This window comes from Anthonomus grandis, chromosome 2 (genome assembly GCF_022605725.1).
Source record: "Anthonomus grandis grandis chromosome 2, icAntGran1.3, whole genome shotgun sequence".
In the NCBI taxonomy this organism is placed as follows: Eukaryota; Metazoa; Arthropoda; class Insecta; order Coleoptera; family Curculionidae; genus Anthonomus; species Anthonomus grandis.
The window spans coordinates 17,964,909-17,987,898 of NC_065547.1; the positions used below are offsets into that span (position 1 = coordinate 17,964,909).

General features: G+C 30.5%; 1 protein-coding gene across 2 annotated transcripts in view; it reads left to right on the top strand.

The window, feature by feature from the left end:
* Nucleotides 1–337: 337 nt before the first annotated feature.
* The window catches only part of LOC126750594 (beta-ureidopropionase), a 155,922-nt gene continuing 133,269 nt past the window's right edge, over nucleotides 338–22,990 (top strand). Inside the window, exon 1 of one of the 2 annotated variants that reach the window (XM_050460243.1) lies at nucleotides 338–533. The gene's annotated coding sequence lies outside the window, so the exon portion shown is untranslated. Of the gene's footprint in view, nucleotides 534–9,356; nucleotides 9,471–22,990 lie in introns of those variants that run through there. The other variant, XM_050460244.1, reaches the window with a different exon arrangement.

A 22,990-nucleotide genomic window follows, 5' to 3' on the forward strand; every position in this document is an offset into this window, starting at 1 on the left:
TACATGAATATTTTACAATCTATAATTTACCTATTCATATATTTTTTGACTGTTTGATAATGTGTTGATGTTTTTAAGTATCCTGTATTAATCATCAAAAAATAATTACCAACATTATTAACTAGCTTCCAGATACTTTAACCAATTTAATCACAACTATACTACTTAAAAAAATAAATAAGTAGAGTTTACAAAAATCTATTTTTCGAGAAAATGAAATTTCTAAACAATAAGCTACTAAAAAACATGACTTCGTTTTCTTGTCGCGCAGCTTATGTATAACCTAAATTCAGATTATGGCTATTTTTAGATGTAGATTAAATATTTGCTTCATTTCAGTTCGAAACATATTTATAAAGCGAGGTGACGTATTTTTCATATTTATTCAGTAAATCTAACAGCTTAACATTCATATAGATGATTTATTGAAAAGAAACTAGTTCGTCATTATTGCCATCTGTGTTAATAAAGTTTGGTCTGCAAAGTATTCCTGTTTCTCCAGATATTCCTTTATAGTGCTTTTAAAAGTCATAGTAAGTATTTAAAGTCTTTTTCGAATATGATGCATAAAAACTTACTAGAATGAATGCTTTCTACAATTAAAATTATCAAAATACTAATCTATAAAAATGATTCCGCTTAAATTATGTAGTGGGACAGACTATTTAGAACAAAAATTTTATAATTTATAGATAAAATGGTAACTACTTGTGGTACAAAATGGTACAACCTTAGAAAAATGGAATGATTTCATGAAAACCTAAGAGAATAAAAAGATATAAAGCTATACAAAAATAATATACAATTATGTCAGTGTCTACAAAATTATTATATTTTCACTAAGGTTTGTATGGCTATGTATAAAACCATTTTAATGTAGAAAAAGACTTATTAAAATAATTTAATAAAGTAATGTAGCCAAAAGCTGTTCAAATAATTCAAAATTAATTGGATCTTTAATTTCATTTAATTGTCCTCTTTGTTCTTAAAATACTCTAGAACACTTCATTATTACTTAATCATTCATTTTAATTATATGTGTTCAACTAGCGGAAGTTATAGTTACTGCTGCTTTTTCAGTTATATACAGAAATTTAATTAATTAATACTTAAATAAATGGAACAAAGTGTAATCCAAGATATTGATTACTATTTGTCTGATTGAGTGCTACTTTTTTAATCGTCGCTTCAAATTATAAGATTTGACTTTTTAAAATCTATTTATTCAAAGAAACATGATTAATTGAAACTTTGCATAATTTTGATTAAGGATACTAGTAATTAATAAAATAATTAAAACCAACTTTTATTGAAGAGCCAAGAGGGTTAGAAATACTGCGTTTTTTTTATTAATTTCGTCGATCTAAGATGAAGGTCTTAGTGCCCATCTGGTGACATACGCACAAACCTTTGAACTGAGAGCGGCCTAAATCTCTAACCTAACATTTAGGCGCCATAATTCCATTCAACGAATTTTTGCCGAAGTCTGCTATACTTAAAAATAAATAGGCATTTTGCGTCAGTCCCATATTTATAGAAAAAAACTGTAATCGTCCCTGGAAAACAAAATGTGGTTCGTATTTTAGGGCTTGAAAATCATAAGGTAAGTTAAAAATACATTGAAATATGTATTTAAATCAGTATTTTACCAAAATTTTATGAGTCAAACTATGTAATTAGCTTAAAGTAGATACCGTATATACCCCAAGTAATGTAATGACAAAGGCATGTAGAAAACTTGCTTATATAACCTTTATATGGGCTTTTACTTTTTATGAGGGATTGTATTTCTTTTAAGTATAAATTTATGACTATTTTTTTGTCATTAATTTTACCACTTTAAATTAAACTTTACCTTGAACTTATAATGTTCTATGATAGAAAAAAAAAATCTGGTTTTAAAATACACTTTTTTAATAAGGCTATAAATAAAGCACCTGTACATTATTAATTCCTCATAAATTATTTGTCAGTAGGTATCTTCTGGATATAAATTCTACTATTTACAGTTTTATGTTTACTATTTATAGTTTCTTACAAATCTTCGTCCCTTTTTGTTACTAGTACAACTGGAACTGTCCAAGGACTCTGATATTCTTGTATAACTCCTTGTGTCCTCATGTCTTGTAACATTGAGGAAACTTCACCTTGTTTAGCTATCGGAATTCTTTAACGTGCTTATTTTATCATAGCATTATTTATTAGTCTCTATTATGTTCAATTAGTATATCTTCTTCAGTAAGACCTTATCCACCCAGAAGAAATCTACTATTTTTATTCGAATGGCAAACTCAATCAAAACAGTTCATCCAACTTTTTTTTTCCCAAACTTTTTTCTCCCACTCAAAGAAGTGACGTTATCGAGGCATCTTTACTTTAGAAAGCAATTTTTACAAATATATATTCGGCGAAAATAAAAAACATGGAAACTTCTTAATTGTCGAGTTTTTAAGGATTTTGAGAATTTTGAAAGGTCAGTTGAACTTATTCGCTACTTTATCTGCGATTTGAGACTCTTTAATGTTTACTGTATTACCTTGAAATACAGGGTGGGGGAAATTTCTCGGATTCCGGTAGGAAATAAAAAAAATAATATGGACTTTCAAGGAACTTTCCTATAAAAAAATTTCCTCAAATCAAAATACTTAAAGACGCGCTGGAAATCGGTTTTTCTTGAATAACTTTTGAAGTAGGTACATAGGATAATTTAATAAACATTTAACGTGACCAACACTACTAAGGACCTCTTAAAATGGAGTCCTTATAACACATTTATCTCGAATGGGTAACTAAAATGCTTTGGTCATCCTCCACTAAATTTATGTAAAAATTATTAATCCTACATGTTTCGGACATATAACATGTCCATCATCAGGGATACAAATTGAGGGTTTTCGTCAATACATATAAAAGCTATAGTGCCTCTGGCAAGGTAAAAAGCTTATTGTTCTCAGTTCTTGTTTACATTTATGTGATTGTTATCTTACAACAATTATCGTACTATTGTAATCATGTGATTTTAATGTTTGTGTAGATCCAGTTTTAGTCCCTTTCTCATGCATCTTAATATGCCATTTTTATTCATTGTTAGTTGTTTTAACCTTTTGACCTTGCCAGAGGCAAAAACCCTCAATTTGTATCCCTGATGGTAGACATATGTCCGAAACATGTAGGATTAATAATTTGTAAATAAATTTAGTGAAGGGTGACCGAAGCAATTTAGTTACCCATTGACATATTAACTCCACTGCAAGTATGGACTACTTCTTCAATTCCACATTTATCTTGTTTATTTTTACCAGAAGCCGACTAGGTTGTACATTATGCTTACATTTTTATCACCCTGTATGATAAAGATCCTGAAATAATAAATATGGATAGCTTGAACATTAAACCAAAGAAAAGGTACTACTCTCGTTCATTATCGATAAAATGAACCGTTTTGGAGAAAACAAAATTATCCCTGTTTTATTTTAATTAAAAAGAACCAGGATGTGTTCCTTTTTTCAGCGATGCGACAGTTATTCAAACAACAGAGAAGTTCCATTTTAAGTTGTTTAATCTTAAAAAGTACATGTTTTTAAAAATGCAGTGTGGTTCTTAGAAAGGAACCTTAACGAAATTGTTTTGAAAAAATGTAAACCTATATTTTTCCCGAAACGAAAAAACAATCTGAAAAAAGAATGTAATAAATAAAGAACTTGGACCCCGTGACGTCTGATACACTCGCGGGTACGGCGAATCGTGAACTGCTGTACTCGCCACAACAACCCTGGATTCTTCCTTATCACATCACAATGAAACCTTGTTCTCTGTAAACGCTCCTTACGAGTATCGACAGGAATTGAATACATCAAGGTTTTGAGGTGACCCTATAGGTAAAAAGCCAATTGCGTTAGTTCGGGCGACCGAGGAGGCCAAGCAACGTATCCTCCTCTACCTATGCAACGGTTTGGAAAAACGTTATTCAGGTAGTTCCTTACAGCAACGCTGAAATGAGTTGAAAGCGGCAAATGCTCTATTAAATCCAGAAGATTGTTCTAAAGAAACTCCAAATAAAGTTCTTCATGCAATCGTGGCGGTAATGCGAATGGCCCAATCAAAAATTGCCAATGATTCGTGCTCAGATATTAATTGATTTGAACTGATGTTAATAATGAGAAGCAACAGCGGCATGAGGATTTTCATCAGCCCATACAGGCAAGTTATGTAAATTCACAATATCATTTTATGTAAACCCTTTATCGGTAAAGAGAATAATGCTAATGAAGTTTTGATTAAGGTAAAATGAAAATCCTTCATTCTCCCTCCACTTATTTATTAAACATTTACTTAGCTTAAAATTCCCTACATGTTTCGGACACAGTGGTGTTCAGCATCAGGGGGTAACAGGCACACGCCCCAGGGTTTGATTATATATCAAAAACCCTCTATTTATTACTATTGTTTTCAATTTTAATTTTTTATTTTTATTTGTTTACATTCTGTCGTTGACAAGTTTTGATTAGTTTGCTGCTGATCTATTAGGCGGTTTGCAAAGTGTATTCTACGAGGAAAATCTTCAGGAGTTAGTTCATGCACTTTTTGTTGATTATATTTTCCTGGCTAATTTCCAAGTAATCGTTAAAGGGTACAGCATCCAAAATATTAATCTCCAGTTCTACCATACGTACTATTCTTCTCTGACCAGCATTAGTACTTTTTTCCCAAAACTTCCTAAAATTATAATAAAGTCAAGAATATCACGTTAATAAGTGGAATCGCCTACCAGTTTCCCATAGACATTGGTCAATTCCTTAAAATGTCTTGATTTGGAATAGTGCAATTAGAAAATCTTTCTTCATACGAGCAAGTTCACGAAGAAATCCAAAAATCAATAAATTATTATCGAAATAAAGGTAAATGTATTAACAACGTGAAAGATAACAAGTTTTGAAAGATAGGTATTTTATTTGTTTATTGTGTAATATAGAAACCTTTGCAAGAATGGTGCGTTTAGAAAAACAAAAATGCCGATAAAAAGATGCAAAAATATTTTCGTTTACATTCTTTTTCAGGTTGTTTTTTTTTAAACATGTACTTTGCATTTTTAAATGAATTAAAAAAAAATGAAAAAGAGTGCCTTTTCTTTAGTTTAAAGTTCAAGCTATGCATATTTATCATTTCAGAGTCTTTATCATATAGGGTGTTCAAAATGTAAGCTTAATGTACAGGATTTAGAGGAGTTTAGTTTTAAATTATGATCATCAGAGAATTTTTTAAAATTATTTAAGTCTTTGTTAAATTTGTCAATATTTTCATTTACATAATCTAAAGGAAATGAAGTGTACATTTGAGAATCATCAGCAAATTGTTGAATTTTCGAGTTCTCAATAGAATTGCTCATATCTGCAACATATATGGAAAATAACAGAGAACTCAAAATTAAGCCTTGAGGCACACCTGTGGCAATTGGTACAAATTCAGATCGAACGCTATGAAAGTCTCTCACAATTTCCACAAAAAAGGATCTATCTATTAAGTATTGTCCGAAAACTTTTATAGAATTTTCAGAAAGTCCTTAGTAATGAAGTTTGGCTAATAGCATATTAGCTAATCGTATCGAATGCTTTGCTGAAAACGAGAAATCTCAGGCAACTTATAAGTTTCTCATCTTCTCTGTGACGAACATAATTTAAAAGATGAACTAAATAAGTATAGGCGCTGTAACTAGATCGGAATCCTGATTGACACGGTGGGATAAAATTTGACGTATTTAGGAAGTCGTACAATTGCATATTAATATGTTTTTCAAGAAGCTTAGAAACAACCGAAAGAATACTGATCGGTCTTAGATCCTTTACTTCTTTAGGATTCGTATTTTTAGCTAGCGGTTTTACCATTGTTTTTTTTTCCATGAAAATGGAAAATAACTTTCTAAAATACAGAAATTTATTATATTTGACAAGGGTGGAATGCAGTATGCTGTATGGCAAGCAAAGTTTAATATCCCTTACTGATATACCATCATCGCCAATTGCCCCAGTGGATATAGTATTCAGAATATATAACAGGGAATTCTCGTCTATATATAAGCGTAAAATTCAGTTTGATATTAACATTGGGAAGGACATTTGAACGATAGAAAAAGATTTTGTCATCTGACGCAGAGTTCTAAGTTAGCCAAGGCTTTGTTTTTTAAATATTTTTTGTGTGCCTTATCCCTTAAGCGCATTAAAAGTTTTATGTTATCAGTTATCCAAGGCATAATATTTTTTTCTTTAACTAATTTTTGTTAAAGTGGATATTAAAATTAGATATTTTTATTAAAAATTTCTAATTTTAATTACAAAATTAGATATTTTTATTATATATAAAATCCAACTCCCCCTCCAATGCCAACTCTATCCTCTCTCATGAAATTATAGCCCGGTATATAATAAACTATCACAATGTGAAAACAACCAAGTTTCCGAAAGGCCTAGAATATCAAATGCATAAGAAATACATAATTTTTAAATTCATCAAGGCCTGTATTTATGGACCTTACGTTCAAATGAGCAGCAACAAAATTATTTATCCCGATAAAATTATCATCAACCAGGGTGCTACGTGTGTCGTCATAACGCAAACAGTCGCGTTCATCCATCAGGAAGGAATCCCCATTAGCATCCCCCCGCACATCGCCACACACCCCAAAATCCACCACAGCGACTTATCCATCAACAATATGTATTATATAAAAATAGTAATAATGCACATCGATATCACAAGTAATAAAATATGTAGAATTAACAGAGAACGCATTATGCCCGTCACACTGCATCTGATTATAAACTTACTGGGTGCTTCAATTACATATAAAATATAAATTTTATTTTATGGTTCTTATTTTATCTTAAGTTCGAAAATGTCTTTCATAAGGTTTTTGTCAAATTCACGGCCATAATCTGCATGGATCCTTAGGGGAGGGTGCTATAATGTTGAAAGAATAGTAGAAGAGTGTTGATGACCCTTTTGGTGGTTTTGTCTGCTATAGGTATATATATGCCTGCGTGAATTTAGTGAATTTGTATTTCTCTTTTGTTGGACATCTAGTTTCGTTCATATTACGGCGTACATTTTATTAAGATAAACTTGAATTGGCCCAATTTTGGAGAGTCATAAGGTAGAATGAAACACCAAGAAATATTTTTTCGTAAATTTGAGCAGTCTTAAAAATAGTTCATTTTAATTCTATAAAGAGCGTTCAAAACTGCGAACGCTGTTTTAATTAACTTTTCTGGGTCAACTCGTCTTGATTGTCGTTTAATTGTTTCCAAGGTAAAAACTGACTAAACAATTAAAACTGAATAAAATGTCATGAAGCCCGTCCATTTTAAAGCCCGATGGAACAATTTCGAAATAGGTAACTAAAAGTATTTCGGTCATCCTCAACTAAATTTATTAAAAAAAATATTAAACCAATTTAACATATTTCGGACATATAACGTGTCCATCATCAGGGATAATATAAAAGAACCAAGGAAACTTATAAGGTGTAGATTAAAACTAATTTTTAAGTTGTTAAATTAAAAAATGTATTAAGACTACTTACACAAATTAAGACGTTCTGTCAATACATCTTATAGTTCTAGTGCCTCAGACACGGTTAAAACGACTAAAAATTAATAAAAATGACATCTACAATAATGATAAAATGCTTAATTAATTAACAAATAATTGTACTTTGAAGGCATAAAACTTATATTAAGATACATGAGAATGGGACAAAACATGGATTTACAAAAACTTTAGACTACATAATTAAGACAATATCAATAATAAAAAATAATACAACTATTATTTTGTAAATAAGAACAGAGAACAAAAGAACAATATAAACTTTCAAACGATAGGGTGCGCCTTACTCAAAGTATGGTACCTTTAATTTGCAAAAATAGATTTTAATATGTTGGCTACAGGTGGCGGTACTGGAACTGATACTTATAAATAAATTATAAATGTTTTAAGTCTTTAATATGAAAGAATGAAAAGGCATTATAAATTAGCAATAAAATTCAATTAATAAAAAAAGTGTGTCGATGAATGATTTATTTGATCATTGAGACATGTAATACCCTTATTCTGTATCGCTCTATTTACCTCTAAAATGTCTAGTAAATCTAGTTTATTACTTTTATGGCAGAAATGTAAATATTTGGTGTCTAAAAGAGAATCGATGTTATCGTTATTAAGATGTATATATCTATATATTTGGTAATCATGACAACGCGGACTGTAACTACTAAAGCCAACACCAACTGCCACAGTCAACTAAATTGAACGGATAATCTCAAGTATCATAATTTAAAACTAAATTTTTTAACATATTTAGAATAGGGTTCATCGGGTTTAACATAAATAATTACTAGCTTAATAAGCTTAAGCTTCTAGTTAATTAAATTTTAAATCACGAGAAAACGAATAAACATTTAAAAGTATTTAAGTTTTTAGCAATGAAAAAACTCAGATCCGCACTAAGGAAAAATTCCTGATGATGGTTATTAATACATTGAAACGTTGGAAAATATTTGAATGAGATACGTCATTTTAAAGGGAATAAAAAATGCTTTCAAAATAAGTTATAAAAAATGCAGGTCCGTATTAAAAAAAGTTAGAATAAGCTGCAAAATTGGCAACTTTTTTCGTATTCAAACGCCCTCGTATCTCCTATAGTTTCGGAAATAGCAATAGTCATACATAGCAAATAGGACACCCCGTACCTATAGTTAAAAACCTAAAATTTCTTTTGATTTGTTGTCGCCTAACGTTAAATCTACAAATTTTATGGTGCAATAAAAAGGTACTCCCCATATTAACCCTTTTTAAATATTCTTTTAAAGGGCAAATTTTATTTTTTTTGTTCGTTCGTTCTTGGTGGTGTCCACATACTGGTGGACCATGGTCTAAGCTTTTAGACTATTCAAATTAATTTCTGTGCCAGCCTCTAGCGTCATCACTTCAGTGGTGGCTTCTTTTTCTTTTCTAACCCTTCTTACGAAATGTGTACTGAGTAAGACTTAGATTCATTGTGTGGATATGGTAGTCCGCTCCACCTGGGATGGTCGAATCCGACATTATCCGGTCATAAGCTAACTACCGGCTACGGGTGTGAAGCGGTCTGGGAGGAAAGTAAAGTATAAAAAATAACCACACGTTGACTGAATAAAAAGTGACGCGAATGTTCTGAGATTTTTATCAACTGTTATAGTCAAATAGAAATACTAAGCTTTAAAACTAAAATTATATATTTTTTTATTATAAATACCAAAATAAATCTGTTTTTTACACGGAATACGTCTACGTGAAACTTTTACTTGATCGCATTGTAACATTATTTTACGACTTAATTATAAATTGACGGATATATTGACAATGTCTAGTGATTAAAGTTAGTTGATTGCAATCAGAATAGAATTTCCTGCTAGAAGCTTTTCAATCAGAGCAAGGTAGGTTTCTATATATCTGTTTTGGATAATTAAGCAATTAACGACGTGACTATTTTTAGATTTTTTCATATGTTTAGGATGCTTATCGTAAGTCGATCATATTACAACAAAAAATATTTGGATGAATAATTTTTTAACAGCAAAAAAAGAAAAACTGGCATCATGTTCAAAACATTACCATGCGAATAGTGAATATGTGAATTTTTTATTTTATTTTTTATTAGAAAATTTTTTTATTATCTGACAGTGTCGTCATACTACAAAGGGAAAGATAAATTTTGGTTCTTACTTACAATTTCTTTTACGTGAATTTTCTGTTATTTAAAGTTGGTATGACTAATTTTAAAAATATAGAAATAAATACTCGATTTTTAATACTCACTAATCTTTTATCTTTAATTGTTATATATATTTTTTAAATTAAAAAAAGTAACGATCCCACATATTGTATGCAAAATGTACATATTTAAGGTTTGTCACGTATTCAACCCAATGTTGCTTAATGCATGTTAAAATAGAGTCATTATGTCAATATGTTTATATTAGTAATCCGAACAATATAGGAAAATCACAAGAAATTCTAAGGGAATTTATCATTATTAGGCTTTATTAAAAACTGCCGATGTTTACTTATACTTTACAGAGGTTTTGTCAAGGATGGCAACCCTGCCAAATATCCTTATCAAAAATTTACATGTTGGAGAGTTTTGGCATTGCAATCCTTTGAAAATGATCTCATTTAGTGAAAACCTTTTTTAATTTTTAACTATGAAATATTCATTCAAATTTTATTTTAAAATGTTCTATAGAAAAAAAAAATTAAAAAATCGTTTGGTCTTAAATTGCTCAAGTATCTAGGTTTTGGGCAAATTATAGGTAAATATTGTAAATTATTAAATAAAAATATTATGGAGGTTTTTGGAATTTTGACGCGTCTATCATTACAGTTTTTTACATTTTTTTAATAGTTGTTAAGCTTTGTTCAGCCATGCTCTATTTGATTTTTCGCTTTGTTGGTTACATCTTTTGTAAGACCACTTGTAAGTAGTTTTAGTTTAGTTTTAATATACCCATATTCAATTAACTTAGAAAAAAGTATAAACAATTTATGGTTCACAAAAACCATTTATAGTTTGGGTTCTTTGTGTTTTTTTATAATAGAAAAATGAACTAAGCATGACAAATTAATAATATTACGTATACAACTAGAAAAGTAATACTAATTATGGGAACTAATATTAACTTATAAATGCTTTTTTTTGCGATACAATTGTCCGGTTATTCGCCTGGTTGCATCACATAACTCATTTTTTAACGGGTAAATCACTTCTTTTGCCCACATCGCGTTGTGCCTATCCAGGCTTTATAGATCTCCAGATTTAACTCCGCTCAATTACTTTTTACAGAAATACTTAAAAAGTAAAGGATATGTCACTAAACCAGCGGGTATAAAGATTTAAAGGTAGCACCGTAGGCAAAGCCCTCACGATGCAATCGTGTGGTCTCGGGTTCGAACCGGCATGGGCATGGTTGTTTGTGTTTCTCTTATAAAAACAAAACATTGTGGTTCGGAACCCACGTTGAACTGTAGGTCCATAAACAACAATATTGGGCGGCCGTCGAAATACGACCAGAGAAAAACAAACCACCGAGAAGCGACAAAACCCGCATTTACCGCTGATTTTCTGGGGGCCAATTTTGGTGCCCTTGAGCGGGCTTAAATGACTGGCGCTACATATTAAGTAACGGAGAAAAATCGTTTTGGCAATTTAATAGTTCCGTACACGGAGAGAAATACGACAATTAATAGATTAAAAATTTTATTGGGAATTTGAAATCAAAACTATTACATTATTTTACTGTTGGTATAGTTAAGTTATAAGTATACCTAAACTATACCGGGTGACACAGGAAAAAGGGAACATGCAACAACTTTTTTATTTTTCAAGATAAACAAATGTATGAAAAAATAAACTGGGTGTCCCATTTATAATAAGAAAGTTCGTGTCATTTCCGGTTCAACCGGAAGTGATCAAAAACAATTGAATACGTCAAAATATGCTTTTATAACCATTCTATTGACATACCAAATTTCATTTGTTTATCTTGAAAAATAAAAAAGTTATTGCGTGTTCCCTTTTTCCTGTGTCATCCGGTATAGTGCCAACTATAAAAATTACCATTTAGGATAAATAATGGAAAATAAAAAATCTTCTAAACAAACTTTTATTTTTTGAGAAAATAATATTGGCCCATTGTATAATGAAACACAAAAATACATTGGCAATAATTAAATTAAACCTAGGTACATTTATACATTCCGCAAAATTTTTAGTTTTCGAACATTTTTATCTTTATTTGTTTTTAAGACCCTATTATTATATTTAATGGTGTAAAATATTTTCAACCTCATAAATAATTTTAAGATAAAGGTTTTTGGAAAATGTGCACAAGGGTGTTCCACCTATAGTTTTCCACCTCCTGTCTTTGAATGACATCCACGAAAAGCACAGGTATAAGGCATATTATAAAAGTTTTTAATAAAATAAAGAGCACAATGACAACACACACAAAAAATAAAGACAGAGAAAAATTTAGGCAACACTTGACTAGACTCAACTAGGCGTCGAATATTACCAGACTAACCGACGGCTGGCAGGGGACCGGCAATAAGACAGGTATACCAAATAAGCTCGCCCATGCGCAAGAAAAATCGGTCCCGGCTTTGTCCCTTCTCGGTGGTTTGTTTTTCTCTGATACGACGCGAGTCCATTCATTGTATTTGAGGAAGAAGAATAAGGTTTAAAAGAACAAATACGCCAGGGAATTAGAAATATTAGTCCAGATGTCATTGACAACGATCAAAAAGAATTTTTAAATTGCCTTGGTTATTGTCAGGTTGTTAACGGTGCTCAATTCGAACATTCAATTTAGTTAGGTATTTTTTTAATTTTACATTTTATCATAATTTTTTGTTAAAAATTGCTTATGTAACGACTATTTATTTTTTTACCATATTCTTTGTAAAAAATTCGTTCTTTCTGATTCTGGATTAAAAAATGGTGGTTTCCATTTAAAAAAACATATTGATGAAGTCATATCTTTTTTTGAGTCACCCTGTATACTTAATTTCTACCTAGCAAAACCCTAAACCCAATATTAACTAATTAAAAATTTAATATATATGTATATATAGATATATATATATATATATATATATATATATATATATATATATGTATACATATATAGAGTGATTTTAAAATTTTAATAAATATAACCAATTAATGGATTTTTAAAATGTTTTAAGAAATAATACCTCTCTATTTTTTGCACGTCTATGCTTTATAAAGAAGTTGCCGCTTATTCATTGTGATTTAGTTTTTTTGCTGTTCGAATTCATTTTAAATAGACTATACCCATATATACCCATATACCCTATATGTATATATATAGATAGATATAGGGTGGTCCAGTTACGTCATTGATTACGTCATTAAACGAGTTTCATTATAAAATTTTTCTCAGAAATGTTTAATAACTTTTAAACTAATAGCTCAATTTTAATTAAATTTCGCATGCAGGTTACTGCAGTGAATTATCAATTACTGATTAAGCCAATTTAAAAAAAAATTGCCAGTGGCGTGAACGGAGGAGTTTGTCCTTTTTTGCCTCAAATCTGCGAGGTGATAAGATATTTTTTTATAAGAAGTTAGCTGTTAGATTCCCTATTTTTGGAAAAAAAAGTTACTCTTTAATAATTATGATTTAAAGCACTGTTTTTAAAAGATCTTAATTTAATTGTTTCTTTTTCATGGTTCTAAATCCATTCGTTCGTGGATTCAGGTAGAAAATAAAAAAATTATGTGATATATAATTAATTCCCATAAAAAAAATTGGCCCTCCCTGGTATAATTTTATAAAAATATTACGTTATCAATACTACTAAACGAACATATTTTTGCATCTTTTTATCGGCATTTTTTGTTTTGTTTTTTTGTTGCAAACCTTTCTATAGTATACTCAGTAAACAAATACCCATCTTTCAACAATTGCCATCTTCCACGTTGTTAATACATTGATCCTTTATTTATTGAGCATGCAGACATGCATGTATGGTCTTGAGGCTGGCAATGTATTAGAAGCAAAAATTTTGTATGAAGAAATATTTCCTAATCGCACTATTCCAAAACAAAAGACATACTGTAGCTGATACTTCTTTATTGAGTACTCGAAAATTAACCGCTCAGCTTAACACACCAAAAACAATAATACATAAAGTACTTCAAGAACAGCTGTTATAATAGTTATAGTATAGTAGTAGTTGTTATTAAAGCTGTTAAGAACAGCTATATCATCTACAAAAAAACGTGCATGAACTGACTCCTGAAAAATTTTCCTTGCAGAATACAGTTCCAGCTATTAGATCAGCAGAGAACTAATCCAAAAACATTAGCATTATTCCTAAAATGTTTACAAAAAAATGTGTATTCAAATAACTCGCATGTGGGGCTGATGAAAATCCTAATTCCGCTGTTGTTTCTTATCATCATCAGTTCCAATCAAGTAATATCTGGGCAGGAATCATTGGCAATTTTTTTATTGGGTTATTCGTACCACCGCCACGATTGAATGGAGAACTTTATTTGGAGTTGCCAAAAAATGCCTTCAATACAATCTTCTGGATTTAATAGAGCATTTGCCACTTGCGATCTGCCGAAATAAATAATTTCATTTCTGCGAATAACCTACTTATGAAGTTTTTATTTAATTGTTTTGAATTAATTGCTTTTTTATTTATTTCATTCTTTTTTCAAATTATTTTTTCTTTTCAAGAAAAACATAGGTTTATGTTTTTTTAAACAATTTTGTTAAGATGCGCGTCTGCTGCATTTTTAGAACAAGAACCACACTGCATTTTTAAAAATATGTACTTTTGGTGCTAAAAATTTAAGCATTATAATGTACAACTTAGTCCATCCTGGTAAAATAAACAAGGTAAATGTGTTTTAAGGACTCCGCTTTAAGAGGTCCTTAGTAGTGTCGATCAAGTAAAATTTGTATTAAATTATATTAAGTACTTGGGTTATTCAAGAAAAAACGATTTCCAGCGGCGTCTTTAATGGGCTGTATCTTCAGAGGAAGGGCCTATAGGAATTTTTTTATACGAATGTTCCATATTTTTTTAAATTTTCTACTTGAATCCGAGAGTTTTCCCATATTTCCTGGGACAGCCTGCATACTTTCAGACTAATCAACATATTTTTAGGAATAAAAAAGGATTCTTACCAAAAAAGATGAAAAAAGCAGTTTGGCAACGTAGAATACCTCATATGTTTACCGCACAGTATCCAATTTTGCCACTTGTGTTTTTTTTCTAAATATTTTTGCAAGTGAAGTTAGCGTCCGATCGATATCCAGCAACCAAAATCGAGAACGCAACATATTATGTCGTTTACAATCAGCTTTTTATAGCCCGCACCCGCTGTTATTCAATCGATATAATGTCCTTATCTCCTATAATTCTCCAGGAATTTTAATAATTATTTATCCACATATTAACGATGAATTACTTAATCGATGTATGGTGATGTATACAAACATCTACAAAATAAGGCTTTTTTGTAAAAATTTGTTAAAAAATCAAATGATAAATAAAATAAATTAAAAAAGGCTTTAATTCCCAAAGGTTGCGAATAAATTAACTTTTAAGGAAAAGTTTCATAAAATACATTATTTTTGCGTTGTTTACTGGTTTGAATAAGCGAGAAATTTGCCAGATTATAACAATATACTTAATTGCACATTTTTATTAATATTTAAAAAAAAAAAATGAAGGAAAAAATCTTAATTTTGGAATTCAACCAATCCAACTGCACAAATACATATGTCCTCCTTTATAATATTCTAGCCTATAAATATGACACCCAACTCGCCTGTGAAGGGAACGATTTGAATTTCCCTTTTCCCTCCTACTGAGTTTTCCCATCGTTTCCACTCCCATAAGAGCCAATAGAACACTGAACGCCGATCGACTGTTGCGCCCTCTGAATGTGAGGAGTAATATTAAGGGGAAATGAAATTGGGTTGTGTCGAATAGCGGGTAATTTAAAATTTAATTATGGTGCCAAATTTGAATTTGGCTCTACTATACCGTGAGCTTAAAATTAGTGGAGAATATGTGGTTCTTTCGGAACTACTTCTTGGGCAGATCGAGAAAGTGTTAAATCGGGTATCTTTTGCCATTTTTTCTATTTGCATCTATTTGCGGACTATAACTTCTGAAATACCCATACATGGGCCTTAGAAATTAAACAAGAAATATTCACAAAATGTATTACTATATTATAAGAAGAGATTATAGCAAAAAATTAACTCGCTTGTTAAAACATTTAATAAAATATAAAAATTCTTCCAAATTCCATAATTTATAAACTTATATCTTACTTTAATTAGGAACTTTGTTGTATAAAGAACAAACTTTGTAAATTATGGTTTATTGAGGGTGTTAGACAAGGATATAGGTAATTGTATAAAAGTCAATACAAATTTAATAAAATCACCAAGAAATTACTGCATACTCAATTCACCAATAATGTTCTTTAGTAAATATTATAGTTTTATTTATTTATTTATCCAGAGAGAACTGTACTCTTGATTTCCTCCAACTTTATTTATCAACAAAGTAGCAAAAAATACATCTTGAGTGACTTTAAATATAAGAGATTATAGAAAAAAAAATCACAATTTTAACAGTTGTTTGCTTGTTAAAATATCAAATAACATATAAAACTCTTCCAAATTCCATAATATATAAACTTACAACTTAATTTAATGAGAAACTTTATTGTGTGAAGAGCAAAGTTTGCAAAATAGAATTTATACAGGGTGTCACAAAAGATTATAGACAATGCATAAGGGCAATACATTTTTTATAAAAGCACCAAGGAATTACCCCCTACTCAATTCACTAGTAGTGTTCCTAGTAAATTTTATAAATTAAATAACTACCAACAAATTAGTAATGAAAGAGACATAAATAAAAAAGTTACTATGTTAAAAGGAAAATTTTTAGGAATTTTTCTATTTGCCTTTGAAAATTTTAGACAGCAAGGTTTGTATAGGATTTAAAATGGCTCATGCATTGAAACTGATGAAATTGCTTTTCTCTCAGGTTTGGTATCGCATTTTGAATAAGTTTTGACATTGCAGCTGTCAAAAAGTCCTTTTGGAATCCAATATCTAGAAATAGAAAGCATATTTTGAGGTATTAATTTTAGCACCATTCAAAAAAAAATTAATCTTATCTTATTTTGCCTTATTATCCATCTAGGATTCTATGGTATTACTGAGTGCAGTTTTTAACTTTCAATCCACCCGCATATTTTGTTGTTGGCTGCTGCTCTATGTGATCAAAAGTGGTCAGTTCTTTATAATCCTGATCTGAAAAAAATATTTTTAAATTGAATGTCCTATACATCTTCGACTCTAAGAAATAAAAATATATTATTTTATTGATTTCAAATATATTATACAAAATATCATTTGGTCGCATAATAGTGGTGTTAAAGTTAATTATATATTTTTTACTATGATAGAGCTAAACTATTAATTAAAAAGTTAGTTTATGTTAGGTTAAGTATGTTGTGAGTGGGACCCTTGTGTCCCTCCACTGCGACCCTAGGTCTATTGTGGCTCATTCCTAGGTGTTTATACTTCCCCAATCCCCAAAGTCCGCCCTCTTTATGAGTTCGATAATTTTACTAGGAGAGAGAAGCATTCTTAATGTCTTCCGTCTTAGGTAAGGCATTGCCTGTCTGATTCTCTCTAGTGCCGGACATGAATAAAATTGATTCGGTCCTATTCATGTGGTGACGCAGTCTGCAGGGGACGGTATACATTCCCATTAGGGCTTTTAGGTGCTTTCCTGAATTGAGTTGAGTTCCCTTATGGTATCTTCCTTTACCTTACATCCGGTATGAAAGCCTTTGCATGCTTCTGTCCTGGTAATCCCTCTCAGTAGCGTTTTGCTTTATTGTGCACCAGGTTTGAGATTCTTTTTTGCTGTATTGTAGGCAATGCCTAATGTTGATTCTGGACTTGTCAGGTTGGATTTTGGTCTTTTTTTGGCTAGCTTGCCAGCCGCCTCGTTTCTTCACGTAAGCCCAGCATGTCCCGGCATCCATGTTAGGGTAATTTTGTTCCCTTCCCCAAGCAGTATGAGCCCGTTTTTGCTCCATATTGCTCTACATGTGCAGATAGGGGATTCTAGCGCTTTTAGAGCCGCCAGAAGTAGTACTTCCAAGGCGGCTGTCGGAGTAGATCTGATCGCCCCCATAATTAGCAAGCAGGCCTTTTAAGGTTGTTAATTTTGTTTTGGTCAGTTGTTGTGTTGCTTTGCTGCTCCACACCACAGAGCCGTGGGATATCCTAGGTCTGATTACCTTTGATTAAGTTAGTTTAACCCAAGTAGCTTACCATTAAATTAAGCTTAACCTAACACCTTTGGTGGGTTGGTGTCACTTGTTATGAAGACAATTTTAACTTACCTGTCTATGTCCTCGGATAATGTTGATACACGTATGTTATATGCAAAAAATAATATTTCTTCAGTAATAATGTCTATTTAAATTACAAGTGATAAAACACAACTGTATGATTTTATCTACACAAAAATATATTAAGCATCTGGAAAATAAAAATACAAGATATCAGTTATTTTAATACAATATACTTAATTACCCCCCTCCCTCTTATCTTTTGAATGCGCTTCTATAAAAATTTCAAATTTGCAGAACTTGAAAAATAAAATTAAATAGAAAGAGGGGCCATGCAATACATCATTTGAGAGCTCCCACTGAATGCTTTATGGTCCTAAAATATTAAGATATTATTTCTACCCATAGCAAAATGGCAGTCTTTCAAAATCTTATTTTTCGCATCTTAACATCTTAATTACACCTGTTCTAATGTAATTTGTTTATATAGTTTGTATATTTTGTCAATGTGAATGTCACATTATTATCATAAAAGTTACTGTCTACACAAAACCTATTTGGTTTACCAATACCTTTAAAAGCGAATAATACTGATAGAAGAGAATATTTTTGCTATTTCGTTCAGGTCCCCTTACTGAAAAAATTGAATTTTTTTCATTTACAGTGGGAATCTTAATGTACATGAGACGAAAAGAATGTTTAATGTTAAACATTTTGAAAAATCCAGTAGAACCACTGATCTTTGAGATTATTGAAGACAATCCTCATGAATTTGAGTTGGAAACAGCTTTAATACTTACCCTAATCGGTGGATTGGTAGTCGAGGGCCTACCTAGTGGCCAGCCAGGTCGCCCGATCTTACACCTCTGGACTTTTTTTATATGGCTACTTGAAATAAAAAGTCTACGTCACCCAGCCACTTTCCAAAATGTTCGTGAAGAGTTCTCCAATAGATTATTTTACTATCTTGAAGCTAATGGTGTACATTTTCAACATCTTTTAAAGTGAAATAGTTACATTTCTGTGTTACCTAAAGTTTATTTATTTTAAATGAAAATAAAAATGCCATGGGCAGAAGTAATGACTTAATATTCTAGAACCATAAAGCATTCAGTTGGAGCTTTCAAATGATGTATCGCATGACCCTCCTTTCTATTTATTTTTATATTTCAAAATGGCGTCCCGCCACCATTTTAAAGTTTTGCAAAATGAGCTAGGGAGCAAAAAGTAGAATTTAGGTTGCTAATGATGTGTGCCAAATTTCAAATTTTTAGGGACAATTAGGAGTCCTAAAAACTAGAAAATTAACTTTAAAAAAAAAACAACTATAAATAAAAAACAAAAATCCAAGAGTCATATATAAATAGTCAGCATTATAAAGTTTAAATAACAATATTCTATAAGAATATAAATATACCGGATACGTTTGTCTTTTTTACCGACACATATGGTATAGACATATCTTTTTGCCTAGTTGTTATCTGAAAAAGTGAGAAATTTAATGTAATAATAAAGTTTTTTTTAATGTAATAATACAAATTTTTAAATACCACTGCTTGAAAAACTGGTATATGTACTTATGCAGGGTGTTATAAAAGAAATTTTTAAAACAATACAAAAAGTCTATAAAAAAGGTTCATAAAGGGATAGCGTTATTAGAAAATTAAAGTAAAATGGCTTTTAGACTCAACATATTAGACTAAAATACTTTACTTTAGTAATCATTATCAGATAATAATATTTATATAATTCCATAAACATAGTAATATTTAAAAAATTAGGATTCAGTATTAAGCATGAAAATAGACTTTAAACGATATTATTTAAAAATGTATATAGAAAAAAAAGATAAAAGTGGAAATTAACCTGATTATAATTTTAACTTTAACACCCTAAATAATAAGATATAAATTTCCCTGGATTTTTTATGGAATTTCATAATTCCATAATTACTGAAGATATAGAACATTAGATGATGCTACAAATAACAAGCCTAATCAAAAAACAATATGTTAATTGAAACCGTCAACATTTTTTATATTGTAATATGTTGTATATTTTGGTCACCTGATTTAAAGTCTCCATGGGCTCAACTCCCGAAAACCCATGGCTTCTAAGATAAGCCCTGAAAATCTTTATCAAGCCAGAAGCTGCGAAATCCACTGACCCCAAACCTATCAAACACATACAAACAACGCTTGCAAATTCAGAAGCAGGCTAATTAACTGACCTAACTTTGGGAACATAAATATTTTAATTCCACACTGCAAGTGAGCTTAATCACCTACACTTTGTTAGAGTATTCTATGGGATTACGTCATAATGCTGCCACCAGCAAATTCCATTTGTTTCCATCAAGTGTCGTTGATGACATAATCCCACAGGATATTCAAACAAAGTGCATGCCTTAGCATGATGCCTAAACCTCCTTTATTTCAAAACGACCCACCTAAACCATAAAAATACAGATATCCAAGTCGTTTTTCTTTAAAAATTAAACAAAAAAAAATCGGGAAACTCAAAAGTCCAAATGACAAATAACTTGTCGGAATCAAAAACAAAGCAAAGTCTGAAAACCATATAGGTTAACGAAAATAAATATTCACGAGCAAATAACTAAAAATATTAATTGTAATAAATATCAAAAAATCATATTGCTGACTCCTGGTTTAAGTTAAAGAAATAATTCATTTTATCTTCAAGATATAAGATTAGTAACGTAAAGGCAAGCGTTCTTTAAATCTACAGCATCATAAAGTTATACATAATTTATATTGTATATTAGGTCATATTCAGTATGTCCAAGAAGTCTGGAAAAATACCCTTTACAGATAAATGACCTGGTTGAAAAACGCTCAAACTCATCAAGAAGACTGGTCAGCTATCAACTTTATTATTTTAAATAGAATACTCCATTTTTGGATTCATTTCATGATACATTTCATGTATAACACCCTATACTAATCATGAACTGTTCTCGAAATATTAACAATTGAAAATCAAAATTTTTAGAAACTTACCCAGGCTCCAAAATCTAAATGATTTAACTTGAAGAAATACGGGTTGCCCTTTCCTATCTTAGTTTTTCATAAGCTATCGTTTAACAATAACTTTAGATTTAATTGAAGCCTAAATTAGAAAAAAACAAATTCCTAGTTTGAAATTGTCAAGCAAATACTGCCCTTTTTAATGAAGGTATTGGAATAGAAACTTTGGTACAAAGCAAAACCATTTATTTAAATGTTCAAAATACTTTCCTTGTACTGCCTGATAATACGGAAGATTGAAAAAACATTTGTCAATAGCATTTAGAATAATTTCTTGTGTAATTTGGCCAGCTGTATTTGGTTTGCTTTGCTCTATTTTCAAATGGCCCTAGAGTCAATTCCGTGAATTTCAAATATTGAATAATAATAATAATAATAATAATAATAATACACTGTATACAAAAAAAAAACAAAAGTCCATGCAATAAAAGGCAATTTCAGCTTCCGTTCTTTATACAAAGAAAGGGCTGTTGAGCTTTGAATTGACAAGATTCTATAAATAATGGTATATACATTGGCACTGCTGATCAAATATTGGTACAAGAAAAGGCTATAGAATATTTTATACTACTTTACGGAAGGAGCTAACTTCCGTATAAAATTTTAAACACTAGATACTATTAATATAAATTAATACATTTAGTAAGGACTAAAATTATAAAGAAAATAATAATCATAAATCTAAACTACTTCTCAGGGACCAGAGAGAAGGTTTTGTTTCATATAGTATTTAAAACACCATGCAGATCCAGTAAAATTATGTATTTTAAGTTTGTTTATGGTTGATGCGATCAAATATGAATAGGACTTCTTAAAAAGTTTTTTTTATGATTTGGCACTGCTAAAATATATATGGTCGTAGATTATGAACATCCGTCCGAAATCTAATCATATTATACAAGTAGGGCGGACTTTTAAATTTTATTATTTTACAAAATAGACACAAAAAATGCAAAAGGCGTCTTTTAACCATGCTGAGCCACTCCAATTATTTTAGCTTATAGGGGGCAGGTTGTCTTCGCCTTAATCCATATATAAGACGTAAGCAATATGTTTGCATTTTTTTAATACATCCAAAAAAAGGTTCATAGACCAAATCTGCAAAATTAAAATTTAATAGTATTAGAGATTCACATAATAAGGCTTTAGTCTGAAAAGTCAGTGAATGACGGTGTGCATAAATTAATTTTAGTTTTGAAAATGCTTTTTCTAAGCAGATACTCACATGTTCCTTAAATTTAAGTCAGTTATCTAAGATGAGCCTTAGGTTCCTCGCAGAATTCTTAAAAGATATACCTATAATCATCTCCTGACTTAATGCTCAGTCTATTTATGAGAATTGTGCGATAATTTGCAGGATAAAATAATATAGCCACGCATTTGCTAGCATTTATTTTAAGTTAATGATCATTTGACATAGTTAATAATTTGTTTAAATCATAATTGATATCAGCATTTGCATTAATAGAGTTACTAATCGGAAAAGACTTGTATATTTGCGTGTCATCAGCGTATAGGTGATACTGATAGTATTGCAGGGATTTTACGATATTTGAGCTAAAAATAACAACTGTTAACAAACAAAAATTGAACTATAAAACAAAGGTCCCAATATTAAACTCTGAGGAACGCCTACCGTTACCCGCTCTAAATCAGAAAATATATCTTCTACCCTTTGAAACCTATCAGTGAAATATGAGGAAACAAGATTATAAGCGGTTTCCTCAAAACCAACATATTTTAAAATCGCGAGTAGCAACATGTGATTTATCATATCGAACGCTTTAGTATAATCTAATAGAACTAAGGGAGTTGCTTGGTTTTGATCATGAGCACTGACTATATCATCTATTATGTCACAAAGAGTATTGCAGCTAAATCCCAATCTAAAACCAGATTGTTTCTCTGGAAGAATTTTATTTTGTTTAAACATAACTTTTTTTGATATTCCATTATTTTTTCTAATACTTTTGAG